The sequence below is a fragment of the Dermacentor andersoni genome, chromosome 6 (assembly GCF_023375885.2).
Source record: "Dermacentor andersoni chromosome 6, qqDerAnde1_hic_scaffold, whole genome shotgun sequence".
Lineage (NCBI taxonomy): Eukaryota > Metazoa > Arthropoda > Arachnida > Ixodida > Ixodidae > Dermacentor > Dermacentor andersoni.
This window is the reverse complement of record NC_092819.1, coordinates 148,073,447-148,092,716: the sequence shown is the minus strand read 5'-3', so window position 1 is coordinate 148,092,716 and position 19,270 is coordinate 148,073,447.

The window sequence follows — 19,270 nt, the reverse complement described above, 5'->3', positions numbered from 1 at the left end:
TACGGTCGGTTGAAATAGCACTCCCTGTAGTCGATCGAGCTCCTCACGCACGACACTACGCACAAGCTCTCGAAGCACATCGGTGTCATAGGGTAACGAGAGAGAAGATGCTGATCCCAGGCTGATTTCGCGATCGTAGACCGAGGAGCGTTGCTGAAGGGCTCGCTCCATTGTTGTCGCCTCACTGAAAAACTCAGCTTCTGTAGCTGAAGGCCTTCGCATCAGTCAAGCAAACAGCTGCTCTTTCACTGCACGGATCAGCAGGCGTGCTTTCTTCGCTTCTGTCATGCCAGGGTCAGCACGCTTGAAAAGCCGTGACATGTCCTCTATGAACATGGATACGCTTTCGTTCGGCCTTTCAACCCTATTCTGAAGGGCTTGCTCTGCTCGCTCTTTTCTTGTGAAACTGCTGTACGTATCGCGTATCTGCCGTTGAAATTCTTGCCAGGTGGTGATCGATGGCTCGTGGTTAGCGAACCATGTTCGGGCAGAGTCCTCTAGGGCGAAGTACACATTCTTTAGCTTTTTCTGCTCATCCCTATAATTGACGTCAGCCACACGATTGAAGTCATCGAGCAAGTCTTCCACGTCCTCTAAAGGCTCACCATGGAACGGCCGCGGCCAGCGTGGGGTGGGGAGAACCAGCGGCGCAGGAGGCTGTCCCGTACCGTACCTATCCTGTTTCTGGCTTGCGGTTGTGGTGGACATTCTCGGCAGATCTTGCAGGCCGTATTCCGGAGGCACTTTTTTTAGCCGTCGGCTTTTGCGCAGGTTGACCGCTTCCAGTTCCTGGGGGTCAGAGTACATAGACGCGTACCCAGCACCTCCACCAGTTTGTCACAGACAAAGCCACACAAGACTTCGGTCGACGCTATAGATCTTTTATATATCGCTTTCCTGGCACCTTCGTCGTTGTCTTCTTCTGGGAACCACCCAACATGCCTAGCATGTGGCACCGAATTGCACTGAGTGGTTGTCAGCTGCGTCGAGGTCGTGGCAATATACACAAGAAACAAAAGTATAGAATCGTATAACAAAATCAATAGGTCGGCTATGAGCGTTTTGCCCTTTGTTGATGATCAAGACCAGAGCCAGGAAGTCCAGGCCAATCCCCTTGGAGATCACTTTGAGCGTGTTTTCAGCTCAGAACATTATTTCTAAGCTTTCGTGAAGCACAAGAATATAGCGGGAAGTAAAGCACGGAATCAAAAGTGCAGCGGAAATGAACAATACAACCGTCCTTTTGTTATAGACAAGCTCAGAGCGGCTTTGAATACTTGTCAGAAGTCTGCTCCGTGAACTGGTTTGGATTTTTTATGTGATAATCAAACACCTTCACCTAGATACACAGATTCTTGCGTTGTCCCTTGCAACACTATCTCGCCAACAGGATACATTCCGTGGACGTGGAAAGGGGCTACAGTAGTCCCTATCTTGAAACAGGGTAATAATTAAGCTTCTGCTACAAGTTACCGGCCTGCATTGCTAACTAGCTCTCTCTCTCTCTTTCTCTCTCTCTCTCTATAATATATATATATATATATGTATATATGCTCATATCGTAAGAAGCCAAGAGATAATGACTCCAAGGACTTCATAGGCGAAAATGTTTGCAGTTGTTAATAGAATTCAAGAAACGATACATAAACGAAAATGAAAGTAGATGAAAAAGCAATTGACCGCAAGTGCGATACGAACCCATGTCTTCGCAGTACGCGTGCGATGATCTGCCTTTTGAGCAATCGCGGCACCGTCTTTCCATGCACTTTCACTTCCACTTACTTGTCGTTTCTTTAATTCAATTAAGCACTGCAAATACTCTTGGCCTCTCTCTCTCTCTCTCTTTCTCTCTCTCTCTCTCTCTCTCTCTCTACATATATATATATATATATATATATATATATATATATATATATATATATATATATATATATATATATTCACGCCAGCTTGGTTTGGGACGAGTCTCACAGCTGTTCCACAAAACTCTATACTGCTACGGCTGAACCCCATATCATTTCTCGAAAAAAAAAAGGCTGACATAATTTTATTCTCCTATTCAGCAACTGGTTCTACAATGGCTTGTTCACCACTTGGAAATATGAAAGCTCTTCTTTTTGGGGTATTCGTCATTGCACATAAAAAGTAGTGTTAAAGGAACAAAATACGCGAAGTTTGTAGTTCGCGAAGACAATTTGTTAGACTATGCGGAAGAACGTTAACGAATTTCAAAATCTCAAGGGAGGCTTCCACGTAGGGCGAAGTGATTGAAGGCTTCAGAGGATACCGCAATATGTAGCTTAGACGCTTTGGAGCGTGCGAGGCCCATAGAGTCGATGACTGATGAAAGAAGGCCCACTATTAAAAAGCTTTACTTTCTGCAGGTCAAGCGACAGTTCCTGTTCCAGCAAAGCGAAGGTCGCCTATGAAATTAGTTGCAGTCGCAGTAGACTTGTGGTAAAGATGTTCAGTTGTGAGCGTGAGTGATTTCCTACCACAATAAGATTCAGTCTTTCAGAAGGCGTGCTAACCAAAACATATTTATTTGCAAAGGGCCGCATATTCTTGTCGATGAGTGCCTAAAGTTTGATTATAACGAAGAATAAAGTTTCTCTAGTCCAACAACTTATTCGTTTTTCATTCTATTTTTGATATCGAGAAACATTATTTCCTGTTGTTCCTGGTGAAATCAAATTAAGAGTTCCTGTAACTAACGCATATTGTATGCGGCAGTGTATGTTGCTTATTTAAGAATAATTGTTTCCCAGTACGAAAATACATTTTCCTGATTCTTTGTGAACATTCTTTAAAAAAGGCATACTGGAATATTACTTCCAAAAATGAGGCTTCATCAACATGAAGATCAACCAGGCACAATGCGGTGAATGAGCAGAAAATTGGCAGTGATACTTTCGATACGTCCTAGTTGGAAAACCACCACTTTTAAACAAAGGGTTCCGCTGGCTTTGGAGAACATCAGTGAGAACCTTCATACCCGATAGCTTCGAATCGCGCTGAGCAGCGACCATCATATGAGCCAGCTCGCACTATTTCTGAAATTCACCAAAATTGAGACTTAAGCAGTAAACATTACTCGCTGTTTATTGTTTCTCCATCAACATTTATTTCAAACGTGTCTACAGATCTTCAGGATAAATTACAGCTTGTAAGAAAGCAGACATGCTTGAAACATAATCAAATAAAAAGAACAGCCTTCGCTTTTGAGTCTTATTTTTCAGAACGAACAAGAAAAATGCGTATGCGCAACCTTAAACAAAAGTACGTGGGCTACGTTGTTTTCGACTGTCAGGCAGTCTACAGTCTATTTATTGAAGTTCGTGCGGTATGTCATAAACATCTAGGGAATGAGCCTGGGGGATGAAAATATATATATTCCTTATCATCCAGAGTTATGGAATGTGAGGCGCGCCACATCTGCCACGCAACACAGCCGAACGACATGTATTGTCGAGGCCCGCAGTAGACCACGAACTTTAGACAAAGGCTGCGCATTGAGCGGTCACAATTTCGTGTGTTCTTAGGGCGCGAGAAAACTTTAAAGACATTTTTTATAGTGTAAACAAAACTTGACCTCAGGCCTGTCACCCGTGCACAAAACTGTGAGAGTGAAGAAAGAACATCCTCTTTTTTTTTTCTAATAGATCACACAAGAATGGAAACACACACTGTTATACTATCAAGATGGAGGAGAGGCAAGAAACTAGACTAGTTAAATATCAGAGCTTCCTGGCACCACACACGTTCCATTAGTATGCACGCACGTTCACACAGCCATCGCAATCTGTCTGTGTCTAAAGCAACATGGCCACGAAGAAATTCGCACACAGCCGGGGCAGCCACCAGAGTTCATAGCAAAGAACGGCACTGTACAGCGTTGGAGTTCGGGTCGCCCTCAGAGTTGCAAAGTAGAGTCGAATGAGGCCGTCGGATTTCTGTAGGCCAAGATGGCACGTGGCTTTGCAGTGCTTCGTCCTGCCGACACGGTCGCCTGCACACTCGTGCGAGACATGCCTCTGGACTCTCGTCAACCCTACTCCGCGGTAGAAGCATGCACGCATTATAACGTTGAAATATTTTCTTCTCGTGACAGGCGATATCGTTTTAGGAACTTACCAAACGTGCAGACATTCTACAAGTGTACGATACGGCAAAACCAACAGAAGACATATATACATCATTAACAGGACTCTCTCAAACGTCTAGAAAAGTTAAAAAGTGAAACTTACAAGGCAAAAAGATGGAAACAGCTATTTATAGAGTTCAAAAGGAGGTACAAAGCTTTAAGGGAAAAATACATATACAATGGACAGACGCTTCGAAGCTTGGGCAATCTTCAATGATTATGCTTGTGTATATAATCAAATTTTTTTAAAGAAATATGGATTCACGCAGCCCTTTCTTCCTTGATACCACATAATATTTACACAGCATCCCGCTTCCACTCACTTCACCGTGTAAATACAACCTGTGCGTTGTCCGCTCGTTATCATTTTCTGCGCTCCTGAGAGTAACGACCACATGACGGTCTTCCAGAAGTAAATTCCCGCCGATAAGGTGCGAGAAGAACAAGCCAGAGTAAGTGATATAATCAAAACACATGGACGGTTTTCGGAGCAACCAAGGAGAATTCGCGCGAGAGAGACAAGTTGGAAGCAGGTGATATCGTTAGAGGCGGTGATATTATCCGGAGACTCAGTGCGAAATGCACAAGAAGGCTGCAGTAGAAAAGACACAAACGTGTCCATGTGCATCGATTGCCTGGGCTGTAACAGTGAAAACGGCGTGAAACATACCAATGCAAAGTTTCGGCTGACGTCCTGCGGACATTCTGGAGCCATTTGCCACCTGAACTGGAACAAGTGCATTTCAAGCTTCAGGACTCGCAACTCTTCCATTGGTGGAGTATTTGATGGGCTAATCTCTAGTTGAAACGTCGTGTCAGTGACCGAGTTCCCTCACAGCTTGTTCGCCCCATGCGCGGAGCTGGACTTTTGTGTCGATATCTCGAGGCCAGCGTCCTCTGTGTACACGTGAAGCCCAACAAGAGCTTCTTGTAGCTGTTGGCTTTGAGTATCGAGGTCGCTGCGTGCTGACAAGTGCGCTATATTGTCTGCATAAATCACGAATCTGATGTTGCCGAGAGGTTTCCAGCCTCCGCGCTAGTGGAAGTGAGGCATGAAAGCGACGTTAAATAGCATTGGCGCAAGCACACAACCTTGTGGGACTCCGCTGTTGGACGTGAACAATCGCACTTGATGTGCGCCTACGAGTACAGAAAACGCCCTGGGGCGCAAAATTGAGTGCACTAAGTTTCTTACTCCAAGTGGTAGTCCGAGGTCGTCCATGTATTGAAGTGCTGTCTAGTGCTCGACATTGTTACAGACCTTAGACATTACATACGGCCACTAGCATATATAACAGGTGGCGGGGAGTGGAGACTGGTAGCACTTCATACGCAAGAATTGAAAGGCCAACTTCCGTGTAAAATTATGCCCTGAACCCAATTTCAGCTCAGTAAAAGTTCTCGTAATGCTCGAGTCACGATTAAAGTCGGGTGGCTAGCATTCGCTCTAAAATCTTACTAGTTCTCGGCGTCTGAGAAATGGGACGGAAGGGCTGAAAGATAGTCTGTGGTTTCCCTGCCTTCGCGATGTGTGCTACTAACGGACCTTTTCATTCGGGTGCGATCATTTTCACAGTCGGCACTGTGTTAATGACATGACATTCCCAAGTACAAACTTTCTTCACTGCATGCGGTCGCAAAGCACGATTTTACTTGAAAAAGACAGTACAGAATAAAGCAAGGTTAAAGGAGCGAGCCATTATAATAGCCTATAGCTCTTTAAAAGAGGAAGTAATTAACGTGAATTTTTAAAGATGGACGAAAGAGAATAATATTTTGGAACAGCCAAGCAGTGTGAGAATTAACCATGCACCATGCCGAACGTAGTTAAACGAAGTCTAAACTCGACAGAATATTCGTACCCTGAAACCTAGGAAGTGAGACTGGAGAAGATAATTGTTTTAGAGTGGAAGGCAGTGAACCATGCTGAGTAAAGTTAACCTTAACTCAACGCAATAGAATCAATCATGCTCTACGATTAATGCCGCCGAGCACAGTCAGAGATATACATCTAGGCTACTGCAGGAGATGAACGCGTGCTTCCTGTCACCAACACACTAGTGACGAAACAGTTACCTTGTTCTCTAGCAAGATTTATTATTGTGAAAGTTTTCGTTGCATTCAAAGATTATGCATACACACCAGTCCAGCCTCTGTAGAACGCCCATGAAGTAACCTTCAAGCATTTCAACAAGCACTTCAAGCGAGCGCTGAAATTCTTCGAGCAGTGTTTGTCAATTTAGGACCAACAATTTCATTCTCGCATACATTACCCCCATTGACGCGGAAGACCATTCGGTCCTCAAAGCAATGAATGCTATCATTCTTTAATGCGAAAGCAATGTGTGCCCCATTACGCGAAAATCCGTCGGCGTCGGTGTGAGCGAAAGATGGTGCCAAAAAATCGCCGACGACGCAGAGAGTAAAAAAATGTCAAATGAAGCTTGTCGTGACGTCAGATTTATCAGGGAGGTTCCCGCAACAAGGTAAATCAATGCCTTTGAAAATAAAACTTGGTACTTTTCGGTATGGGTGGGAATCGAACCCGCGCTTCCGAAGTACGAGGCGAGCACGGCTCCCCGATGCCATGGCGGCAACCACCCAGACCTAAATGTGCCAGATTTTTTTTGCAATGGGATTAATTTACTTCGTTTACACAAACCTTCCTGAGAAACTCGACGTCAATCCGAACAATTTGTGACATGCTTCTACTCTTTATGCCATCGGCCATTTTTGGTACTATCTTTCAGCCACACCGACGAATTTTCACGTAATGGTGCATATAATGCCTTCGCATTCATAAATAACAGATGAACACAGGTACTTTCTTCTGATGAAGCCGGCAGTCAATGCAAGTTTGCTTCATATAGCCTTCCGTGCAAAACATTGCCCCTTTTAAGGACGCAGGCAACCGTACTGCAGTTTTCCTACGACTATTTCCAGAACACACGTTCCTGTTGCGATGGCCAATAGCGCCGCGAAAACAATAAAGAACGAACGCAGCTCTTTCCACTGGTCCTGGCGAACATCATCGTGCTCATGACCTTTAAAGTATTTCGCACGATACCTGACAAATTCTACGCGCGGTTTCTCTACCAGTGCTCCTTCCATTACTCTCCTAGCAAATTCCCGATATCCGCGTAAATACGGATAATTTTTGCGAACAGGGAACGATACGAAAACAGGATTCAACCGTTCTTTCGATTCCACTGCCATAGGCCACCGGAGTTCTAATGAGGAGCCTGCAATCCCGTTTAAAAAGCACGCTTGATCTGCTTTCCGTGTGCATGAAAGGCAACTTGCCGCGTCCTCGTATTCCAGTCTTCTACGGCCAGCATTATGGAACGCTTTGCGAAGCTTCTGGTAAAAACTACTTGTGCTCAAGTTTCCTGAAACGATGTGATGGATAATCGTGCCTTTCAAGGTGCAGGGAAAGATCCTCTGCCTCTCAAGAGCTTCCTCAAGCTTGCTGATTGTGTCGATCACATCTGCCGGAGACCGAAGACTTATCCGGGAGACGAGCTCACTTCGATAATAGATGGAAAATGGGAAAATGGCCAATACCCAAACACCGTAGACGATTCCATAAGTTAAAGTCCGGCGCCTTCGCCATAGAAAAGGTGCTGAGGTGCCATAAAATGATGCTACAAGGAACATGAAATAATGAGCTGTAGAATTCAGGCAAGCTTTCTTACGCAATACATGGTCAGCTATGACTAAAACAAGTAAAGCACAAAACAGCGTGGAAGCGACAAGAAAGAAGCCAAGCTTAGATTCAACAAGGATATCGAAGAAGGAAAGCAGCCCACTTTGTCTCCTCCCCACGTAGAATGTTTCGTACAATACCCGAGTAAACGCTGTCGTGGCAAAATCACGCGGAGACCACTCGGTTAGAGCTACCCCAGCTTCGTATAAATCAATGTGGCCTTTCATCAAATATACAAATGGAACTCTTCTCGTGCCGAAAGAAGTCTGCTTGACAGTGACGTTGTAGAACGAAAGAATATCAGACATTACCTGCGATTCCATGCCTCCCCATTCTGGAGCACTGTTTTCATCTCCTGGCAATAAAAGACGTCCGACGTATATTACAGTGTTCCTCAGTTGACTGTATTTTGCATGACAGCTTGTTACTTGCGGCGTCATGTCGCAACCCCTCGAGTATAGTGACGGAAAGCGGAATTCGGTATGGTGTAGCATGCTGCTTCTTGTTGGAGGAGTGCTACAGCTATTCGACCAACTGCACGTGAAATTTCTGCCGCTCGAATGGCTCACGTAAGAGCTGAACGCATTCCTAGCCTCCGAGTTGCTGTCGATCAATATCCAATCGACCAAGTAGTACGCGCTGTACCAACGAAATGTCGCATCTAAACACTTTGAAAAAATTCTACCTAGACTAATTACAACAGTGTTTGTCTTCACACCATCGTATGCATTTTGCTGGATATATTCTATAAACATCTTTCTGGGCAGTTGCCACAGTGTGAATGGCCGCGGCATTTCTTTCAACCAGAAAAGATCGTGATAGTCCCAGTTCTTTTTGCATGTTGCAAACGCGATACGGTCGTGCCTCGTATTGTGAGATAGTAGAACAGTTAGGGCGATTTTTCTGTCATGTTTCGACATTGGGTGACTTTGCATCAAGCCAACGCCTAATGCACACAAAAAGACCACTACACCTTGTCGACACATCTTGGTAAACATATTCAAGTCTCGTAGCAAGAATTCTATGTCCGCGGCACGTTAACAGTGGGAGGAATTCTCCGCAGGCAACAAGTGATTCATAAATTTACATGTCCTAGCTTGGGATAGGACCATTTCGCAAAGGCTTTGCATGACCGGGAGAAATAATGCCTTGGGATCGCAATATATCATATAATTGGGGTAAATATACCTAGGAGCTTGATATGCAAGAAAGGACACTATCGGTGCTTAGCCAGCGTATGTTTGCTTATCTAAACACCAAGCATGTAACTTCAAGCAAACCCTGATTGTTGAAGTCTATAGTCGTGATACTTTATGTTTAGTAGCTGTGCTTCTACGCAATGTTCTTTATCATGCAAATTCGTGTGAACTTACATTTTCGTCACAGGCCTTATAAGGTAATTTGTATGGAGTGTACTTTTCACAACCAAGTACAGCTGTTAATATTCTTTTGCGTGTACTATCCTATTCAAAGGTTGTCTTTTCAAATAACTTATCATGGGTGTGGCTGACAGTGGAAAAGTAAAAACAAGTGTAGTATTATAACTTCCACGCCGCATCTCTCTGCTATACTGTTATATCATAGTGCGGAGATGCCTTCTCGAAAGATTAGGAAAGATTATAGAGCACACCTAGCACCACATTACATGTCCCTAAGTGTCGTCAGTCATATGGATGCCACGCCTGTCGTCGCTCTCTTCTGGGCTTCTTTCCCAGTGGACGTTGTTGTCGCTCACTGGTGTGTCAGTTCAAGAAAATGTACGCTTGTAGAACTCACCGATAGCCCGCACGAAAGGGAATTCGCCTGATATTGAATACACTATTGTCAGCTCTCTGTCCAGAAGCTGGCTCGCCTACCAATTTTCTACCCCCTGAAGGTTCTCCTTGGATAAATGACGCTGTGACTGCCGTCTCCGACCACCTTCACTAAGCTCGTCAAATTTCCACGGCATAAAATGCGCTGCCTATAACAGAAAGGACACTGCAGTGCCACGCGAGTGGTCGAGTGCCTCGGTGGCTTGTTTTGCAACTTATATATTGTAGAGGACTCAATTTTATGTAGAGTGTTCATGCAGAGTCCCAAGAAGTGATTCATCAACAGCAATAGTATCTCCTTGAAGTATCTAGTAAGTGTCTCCCCTTAAAGTATCTGGTAACGAACAGTGTTCAACTTTTAGCATCATTCACTAATACACAATTAATATAATAGTACAATCCACTAGCTCGCACTGTAGGAGTGGTTTTGAGTTCCAGTGCAAAATGATATTCGAGCACAGCTACAGTGCGACTACTTATTTTGGAGAATATGTTGTAGGCTAAAAAAAGTGAAGCGTAATGTGAAGTGGAGCTTGAAGAAACGGCATTCATACATAATTCACGCAGCAACATCATCTTTCAGACTCTCACCTAGATTGAAAAGTGTAAGGAACCTCCACAAGAGAAACAAAATAACTCTGACGTCCCCCTTTTATGACCTTATGAATTTCCTTGACCCTCAGAAGGCCACTTGGGCGCTCTCTCATCAAGCATGGCTTTCTTGCTATCGCGAAGTGATATCTTTGTCGAAGTACATCATTCTAACAGATACGCCCGAATGAAGCCCGTTGTAGTAGTCGGCATGAAGCTGACTCCGCCGCAATCAAGATATGTGCTTGTCGTGGGAAAGCATTTTTTAGTAAAAAGATTTTCAACTTGTTAACGAGAAATTGTTTGTCTCAGACATGAAACTAATTTTCGTTGGTAGGTTCATGGCATGCCTCTTTAAAGACATCGTCTACTCATACACCGATAGTGACAAATTCAGGACTCCAACTGCACGCCGAATGAGATGTGAACTTGTTACTTTCCATAATGAGCTCCTTGCAGCACTTCTATGCGCTTGAACAATCAGGATACCAATCAGGTACTGAGCAACGTCTTGCATGGCACGTGGTGCTAGGCACTTTCTTTCTGGATGATATGGCGAAGAATGTTTATTGTTATATTGAAGTGCTATAGGGGGGCCCGTCGGGCTCACTTGACACTCCATAATTTTGTCACCTTACCGCAGACGAACTCTGTCTGTGCTTAAAGTACTCAGTCTTGAGGAGACCAATAACACTACCAGCGTCTTTTTTAGCTGCTTTAACCATAACCGTCCTTGTAAACGAATCTATGAAAAATAGGAAAGCTTAATTTGTGGTTGCCTATTCCTTCGGTGTTTTTCAGCTCTACGAAATTTCAAAAATTCTGAGCAGAAGCAGTCGACGATGACTCTCAATGTAAGCGACTAGACAAAACGTGAGAACGAACGAACCAACGAACGAACGAACGAACGAACGAACTGCAATGGGGGTGTTCGCCTAGCAGAAGGGTAACTAGATATAGGTTGTAGCACTAGGCGTAAACAGGTCGGCGCTATATCGTAACGGGGAAGCAAGCACTTCTCGTCGTCTTCTCTTGCACCAGCACACCAGCACCATGCCCACTGCCCAGTGCCTTCAGTACAATCACTCCCCACCGAAAGAGTAGCCATCCTGGCGACTTAAGGACAGGAGAACACAGGGGGGTCATGGCACTGCTTGAGCCGGGAGACGTGGACAATTTCCTGGCCCCGACGACGCTGGTCGGAAGGCGTTTCCAGTGGCTCGATGAGGTAGTTGACCGCGGATGTTTGTTTCAGTACCCGATAAGGACCGTGGTACTTGGAGAGCAGCTTGGAGGAAAGGCCTGGAGGAGTAGAGGGCACCCACAACCAGACCAGCGAGCCAGGCGCAAAGCACGGAGCCGTAGTGGATGAATCGTGGCGAAGCTTTTGGCGCCACTGGTCCTGGGATGTGAACGAACGAGCGAGCTGGCGACATTCTTCGGCGTAAGCAGCCGCTCTAGAAACAGTCGTACACTCCGAAGCATCTGGCCGGTAAGGTAGAATCGTGTCCATAGTGCATGAAGGCTCGTGTCCGTAAAGGAGAAAGAAAGGGGAGAACCCAGTGGTGCTTTGCGTGGCGGTATTGTAAGCGTAGGTGACGAAAGGTAGAATGCGATCCCAATTCGAGTGGTCAGATGAAGCATACATGGCCATCATGTCACCAAGGGTGCGGTTGAAACGTTCGGTCATCCCATTAGTTTGAGGATGATATGCTGTGGTAGTGCGGTGAATGATGCGACACTCCTTTAGCAATGCTGAAAGGACGTCAGAGAGGAAAACGCGACCGCGGTCGCTCAGTAATTCTCGAGGTGCTCCATGGCGTAAAATCAGATTTTGAAGGATAAAACTGGCGACGTCTTTTGCTGTGGCAGATGCTAGGGCTGAAGTTTCAGCGTACCGCGTGAGGTGGTCGATAGCAACAATAACCCAGCGGTTGCCGCTTGGAGTGTTGGGAAGCGGACCGTATAGGTCAATGCCGACGCGGTCGAACGCGCGCGCGGGGCATGGTAAAGGTTGCAAGGGGCCGGTGGCATGTTGAGGTGGCGTCTTGCGTCGTTGGCATATGTGGCATGACCGGACATACTGGCGAACGAAGCGGTACATACCGCGCCAGTAGTACCGAAGCTGCAGGCGAGAGTATGTCTTTAATACACCAGCGTGGCCGCATTGTGGGTCGTCGTGGAACGTGGCGCAGATGTCGGAGCGGAGGTGTCGGGGTATAACAAGCAACCACTTACGGCCGCTGGAATTGTAGTTGCGGCGGTACAGCAGGTCATCCCGAATGATGAAGTGCGTGGCTTGGCGACGAAGCGTCCGAGAGATCGGTGCTGGCGACTGGCTGGACAGGAAGTCAATAAGCGAAGAGATCCACGGGTCCTTGCGCTGCTCTGATGGCATGTCGGAAATGTTGAGGGCGAAGGCACCGCAGGTAGAAATAGACGAGTGGACAGGGCCAGAGGGCAGGGGTGACCGGGATAGAGCGTCTGCGTCTGAATGCTTTCGGCCTGAGCGATAAACAACGCGGATGTCGTATTCTTGTAGGCGCAATGCCCAACGGGCAAGCCGACCAGTTGGATCTTTTAGTGAAGATAACCAGCATAGGGCATGATGGTCGGTCACGATGTCAAATGGACGCCCGTACACATAAGGACGAAATTTGCCGATAGCCCAAATGATGGCCAGACATTCCTTCTCAGTAACTGAGTAGTTCGCCTCGGCTTTGGTAAGGGTGCGGCTGGCATACGCGACGACGTACTCTTCGAAGCCATCCTTGCGTTGTGCAAGAACAGCGCCGAGCCCGACACCACTAGCGTCCGTATGGATCTCAGTTGGAGCAGAGGGATCGAAGTGTCGCAGTACTGGAGGCGAGGTGAGAACGCGTCGTAGTTCTTGGAATGCGTCGTCGCACGCCGAGGACCAGGCTGATAGGTCAGAACGGCCGGTGAGAAGCTGCGTCAAGGGGGCAATGACAGAGGCAAAGTTACGGACAAAGCGTCGGAAATAGGAGCACAGGCCGATGAAGCTGCGAAGCTCTTTCATGGTGGTTGGTTTAGGGAACTCGGATACGGCGCTAAGTTTTGTGGGGTCCGGAAGGATACCGTCTTTTGAAACTACATGGCCGAGAATAGTAAGTGTACGAGCGCCGAAGTGGCATTTCTTCAAATTTAGTTGCAGTCCTGCAGTGGAGAGGCACGCAAGTACCTGCTCGAGGCGGTTGAGGTGCGACCCAAAGTCGGTGGAAAAAACCACAATATCATCTAAATAACAGAGGCACGTTTTCCACTTCAGCCCTCGAAGAATGGTGTCCATCATTCGCTCGAAAGTGGCAGGCGCGTTGCAGAGGCCGAACGGCATGACAGTGAATTCATATAGCCCATCAGGCGTTACGAAGGCTGTCTTTTGACGATCGGCCTCTGCCATTGGCACTTGCCAGTACCCGGAGCGCAAATCGAGCGACGAAAAGAATTCCGCTCCCTGCAGACAGTCCAAAGCATCGTCGATGCGCGGCAGAGGATAGACATCTTTGCGCGTTATTCGGTTAAGGCGGCGATAGTCGACGCAGAACCGAATGGAGCCATCTTTTTTTTTAACGAGGACAACCGGAGATGCCCAGGGACTGTTAGAGGGCTGGATGATGCCACGCTCCAGCATGTCGTCAACGTGCTGGTCGATGATACGGCGTTCAGCAGCCGACACACGATAGGGACGCTGGCGCAATGGTGTTTGCTGACCGGTGTAGATACGGTGAACGACTGCGGACGCTCGACCCAAGGATGGTTGGTCAATGTCAAATGAGGAACGAAAACGTTGGAGGAGTTTGATGGTTTCTGTTTGCTGCGCAGGTGTGAGTTCTGCGTCGACGGCGCGAGCGAAGACGTCTACAGGGGCATCAGTCGCGGCAGGATTAGTGACGGAACAAATCGGAAGTGATGCCGTGTCGCCAAACATGGTGGCCGGGAGAACGCTATCGAAAGCTTCAGCGGTACCCAGGCACTCGCCGCGGAGTAGGGATGATGGGCAGGCGGACGGATTGCACACGTAAAGGGCAGCAGAACCGTCGCAAAAAGTGACGACAGCAAACGGAACTAGAAAGTTCCGGCGGCGCGCACAAGTGGCCGACGGTGTAAACAGAACAGATGAGTTCGCAGCAGAGTTACATGACACAGGAACCAGAGCGGCGGAGAAAGGTGCGATATCGATGTCAGAGGCGGCAACAACTTTAGGAGAAGAATGGTCGTCATGGTCGCAGCACGGCACGGATAACGTAAGTTCGGCACGAGCGCAGTCGATAAGAGCTTGATTGACAGATAAGAAATTCCATCCAAGAATAACGTCGTGTGAGGAACGAGGTAGGACGACAAATTCTATAACATACATAACGCTTTGAATGACAACCCGGGCTGTGCACGACGCTGAAGGCTGAATGCGATGCGAGGTTGCCGTACGCAGAGAAAGAGAGGTAAGGGGAATGGTCACTTTGTTCAAATTGCGGCAAAGCTTCTCACTAATAATAGAAACGGCGGCTCCGGTGTCGATAAGTGCGTGTACGGTGACGCCGTCTACGGACAGTTCAATTTCGTTCACCGGGTTAGAATGAGGCCTTGAAATGTTCGACGTAAACGCAGTTCTTGCCTCTGGAACTGCGACTGTTAGTTTTCCTCACGGGCCGGGCTGGGTCGGCGAACCATCGGGGAAATGGATCGGCGACGTGGGGAAGGTGACCGGCGTGCATCGAAAGGGAGGCGACTGTAAGATGAGTCCGGAGGAAGGCTAGATGGGTCCTGACGCGGAAGTCGAGCAGGCCTGTAGCTTGAGGCGCCCCCACTGGCAGGTAAACGGGGGCTGCGACGGCGGCAGAATCGTGCTACGTGGCCCGGAAAATGGCAGAAATAGCATATTGGCCGGTTGTCAGATGTACGCCACGGGTTGACGACAGGGGCTCCAGCGGCCGAGTAAGGGACGACCATCGGGCGTGAAGGTGGCGGCGGCACATGGAAGGTGCCAGTGGCCCGGTAGGCATCAGGAGCCGGAGGAGCGTAAGGCCGGGCAACAACGTCAGCGTAAGTGAGCGGTCCAGCTGCAGGCTGCGGAGGAGGGGCAGATGGCAGCGCCGCGGCAACTTGGGTCTGAATGACGTGGCGAAGCGAGGGAGCCAAGGTTGTCGACGGCTCGGGTGTGCTGTTCGCCAGAGAGAGTTGGCGTGCCACTTCCTGACGGATGAACTGCTTTATCTCCGGCATTAAGGCAGAGATATCGGCAGCGTCGCGGCCGAAATCCAACGGAGATAGATCCGTGGTGTCCTGCTGAGCAGCGCGCGTTGATGCACGCTGCTTGCGCAGCTCGTCGTAGTGCTGACAGAGCTGTACGACCTCGGCAATCGTCCGCGGACTCTTCGCGACGAGCATCTGGAAGGCTTGGTCATCGATGCCTTTCATGACGTGCTTAATCTTGTCAGCTTCGTCCATAGATGAGTTGACGCGCTTGCATAGCGAGAGCACGTCTTCAATATAACTAGTGAAGGTCTCTTCCTGGCGTTGAACTCGACCACGCAAGCGCTGCTCAGCGCGAAGCCGGCGAACGGCGGGACGGCCGAAGACCTCCGCCAAAGTTGCCGTGAAAGCCGACCAGGTGGTAAAATCGGCTTCATGATTGCGGAACCATAGGTTTGCCACGTCAGTCAAGTAAAAGATGACATTTGTGAGCTTGGCGCGGTCGTCCCACTTATTATAGGCGCTTACACGGTCATATTCGGCGAGCCAGTCTTCCACGTCGTGGTCATCTGTGCCGCTAAATATAGCCGGATCGCGCTGCCGGATGACGCCAGAACAGACGATGGCGGGGGGCACGGGAGCGGCAGCCTGGGACGGTCCCGGTTCATCCATTGCAACAGCTGGTGGTAGCGTTCGGCTGCGGAGTTCCAGGATGTCGAAGAGAAACCCAGCACCTCCACCAAATGCAATGGGGGTGTTCGCCTAGCAGAAGGGTAACTAGATATAGGTTGTAGCACTAGGCGTAAGCAGGTCGGCGCTATATCGTAACGGGGAAGCAAGCACTTCTCGTCGTCTTCTCTTGCACCAGCACACCAGCACCATGCCCACTGCCCAGTGCCTTCAGTACAGAACGAACGAACGAACGAACGAACGAACGAACGAACGAACGAGCGAACGAACAAACGAAAAACAATCGAGTGTACCAGTGAACGTTTTACTTGCCGGGAAAGAGAGAGAGTGAGTGAGTATGAAAAGAGGCACTATTTTCTGCGACCCTTTGCTCTTCATTCCCCCGTCCCACTCGATTACGCCTCAATCCTCAATTCGCCAGCGTGAGAACTCCCACGCACCAGTACCCCCAACCCCTCTGCAACTCCCCTTCACCGCCCTTCCCGGCAACTCGCTGGCGCGTGAGAATGCGCCCTCTTCCTCGGCACCATTGTATCACAAGTTCGACCAACGACCATCAACGACCAACCAATGATCACTAAACACCGCCAACCGCGAAAAAAATGCGAAAGAGACAGAGACTGCTATTGGCTGCAATAAATGGTCCCTAATGGCACGCTTGATTATTCAGACGTTGTCATAATAACTCTTGATCCCTTCATCTTAATGTTGTTTACACGGCAGAGACGGTAGATTCGGAGTGAAGCTTTCTTTCACTTCGACTTTTCTACAGCTGCTCCTGCTGCTGTCACTGTCTTTCACACCGGGTCGAAGTGCTGGTGCACACACGGTAAGAGTGAGTAGAATAGATAGACTATGTCACAGGCATGCCTCTTTGGGAATGAGTGTGGCCACAATGGCATCTGGAGCTCCCTGGGAGTCGCCACAATGCTCTTTCCCAGAAAAATCATTCAAGCACATGTAGCGCTTGCGTTTGTGCTCACAAGCCACGGTCCGGAGAGGGAGTAGAAAGAGGAAACAGAAAATGGGTACGACAGGAGGCCCTACTGATTCAGTCACCGAAGCAGTCACGAAAGGAGTGAACATTAGTTCAGTGGCTTTACCACTATTCGCCCGCGGCAGCTCCAGAAAATAAAACGTCTACAAATTTGTCCCGCGGATAGCTGACGCCGGGAGCACAAACACAAATCCTTAATAAAGCGCTGTACCGTAAATATGATATTACGCAAGCGGCCGACCTCATATCAACACTTCTGTACCCGATGTGGTAATTTAGTGGCCACGTCATTGCTCGAAATGGCGGGCTCGATCCCGAATGCTGTGCTGCATTTCGACGGGCGCAAATTGAAAAAAAGGAAAGTTACGGCAGGACTCATCTCATGATGACTGTGGACGGTAACGCCAATAGTAACGGAGCAATGTAGCAACGCACCACATCCTTGAACTCACGTTTATTTACCACGTGTACTGGTAATTCTGTGACTCATTGCTTCGGCCATATGCCACATACTCCGATAGCGTCTTACTTTGCTATTGCACTCTCTTGTCAAGGTTGCCCATGCCCATGGAGGCATGACGATGACATTATGACGCCGATGCAGCGACAATGGAATATAAAAGGAAAGATATTGATATTGACATAACGACGGCGGCATGACGACGGTGAGATGTGGATTCTGAATTTATGACAATAGAATAACAAAGACAATGTGACGTCGGTGACATCAACACAAGAGATGACGACAACTGTACGACGAAGATGGCCTGATGACGACGGCATGACGGCAACCGGATGAAGAAGCGAGTATGACAACGTAGGCACGATCAGCATGGCATCACGGCGATGGTATGACAAAGAATGTATGATACCGCATATGTGAAGACGACGCAATGACGGCGATGGCATGACAACGCCGGCATAATCACCACTGAATGACGACAGCAGGACTACGGTAGAATGAAAAACAAGGAATGAGGTGGTATAACGACGACGGCGCGACGACAATGGGGTGACGAAACAGATGTGATCACGGCATTAAAATCACAGCGCGAACACAGCGGCATGACCACAGTCGGACGTCGAGGTTACAATGGTGACAATACGACGACTGCGATGGCATCCCGACAATAGTATGGCCTACGAATGACTGCCGACGACTTATGACAATGCTACGACAACGGAATGCGAACAATATTATTGTGACCACGAATATGTGACGACAACGGCGTGACGATGCTGTATCACGAAACATTTATGACGACAATGGTATGACGAGAGCCGCGTGACGAATCTGAAGAGACGATAAGGGTATGACCATTACAGTAGGAAGACAACCGGATGAATGAGCAATAAGGACGATGATGGCACTACCAAGACGGCATGACGACGATGGTACGACAAATTATGCATGATAGTTTTTACTGACGACAATGCAATGACCACTATGTCATGACAAGGACGGCATTATCTTGATTGAATGATGACAGCAAGATTACGATAGAATGACGAGCTAGGCACGACGTCGATATATAGACGAAAGTGATATTCCGACGATAGCCTGACGACAACGGCACGATGAGAGCCGGGTGACGAAACTGGGGTGACAATGATGGCACGGCCACGATTGCATGAAGAAGACAGAATGAATAAGCGGGAATGACGACGACATCACGGCCAAGATGGCATGACTACGCTGAGATAATACAGGATGCATGATAGTGCCTGGGTGACGACGACGCAATCACGACGATGACATGATGCAGGCGGCATTATCACGACTGCATGATAAGCGTGTGATTACGATAGAATGAAGAATATGGAATGACGTTGATGGCTTGACGAAAGTGATATGAGGACTGCCGCATAACGACATGGGGATGAAGGTACCGAAGTAGTGACGATGAAAAAATAGCGTGACGACAATGGCATGGCGACAACTATATGACGACGACAGCATGACGAGAGTTGGATGTCCAAGTGGCAATCATGATGATAGAACCACCACAACACTACGAGAGCGAATGCATGGCGATGACTGTGTGACAACAATGTTATGACAACGGTATGACAACAATAGAATGACGACGAGCGTACGCTGACAATGGCGTGACGAA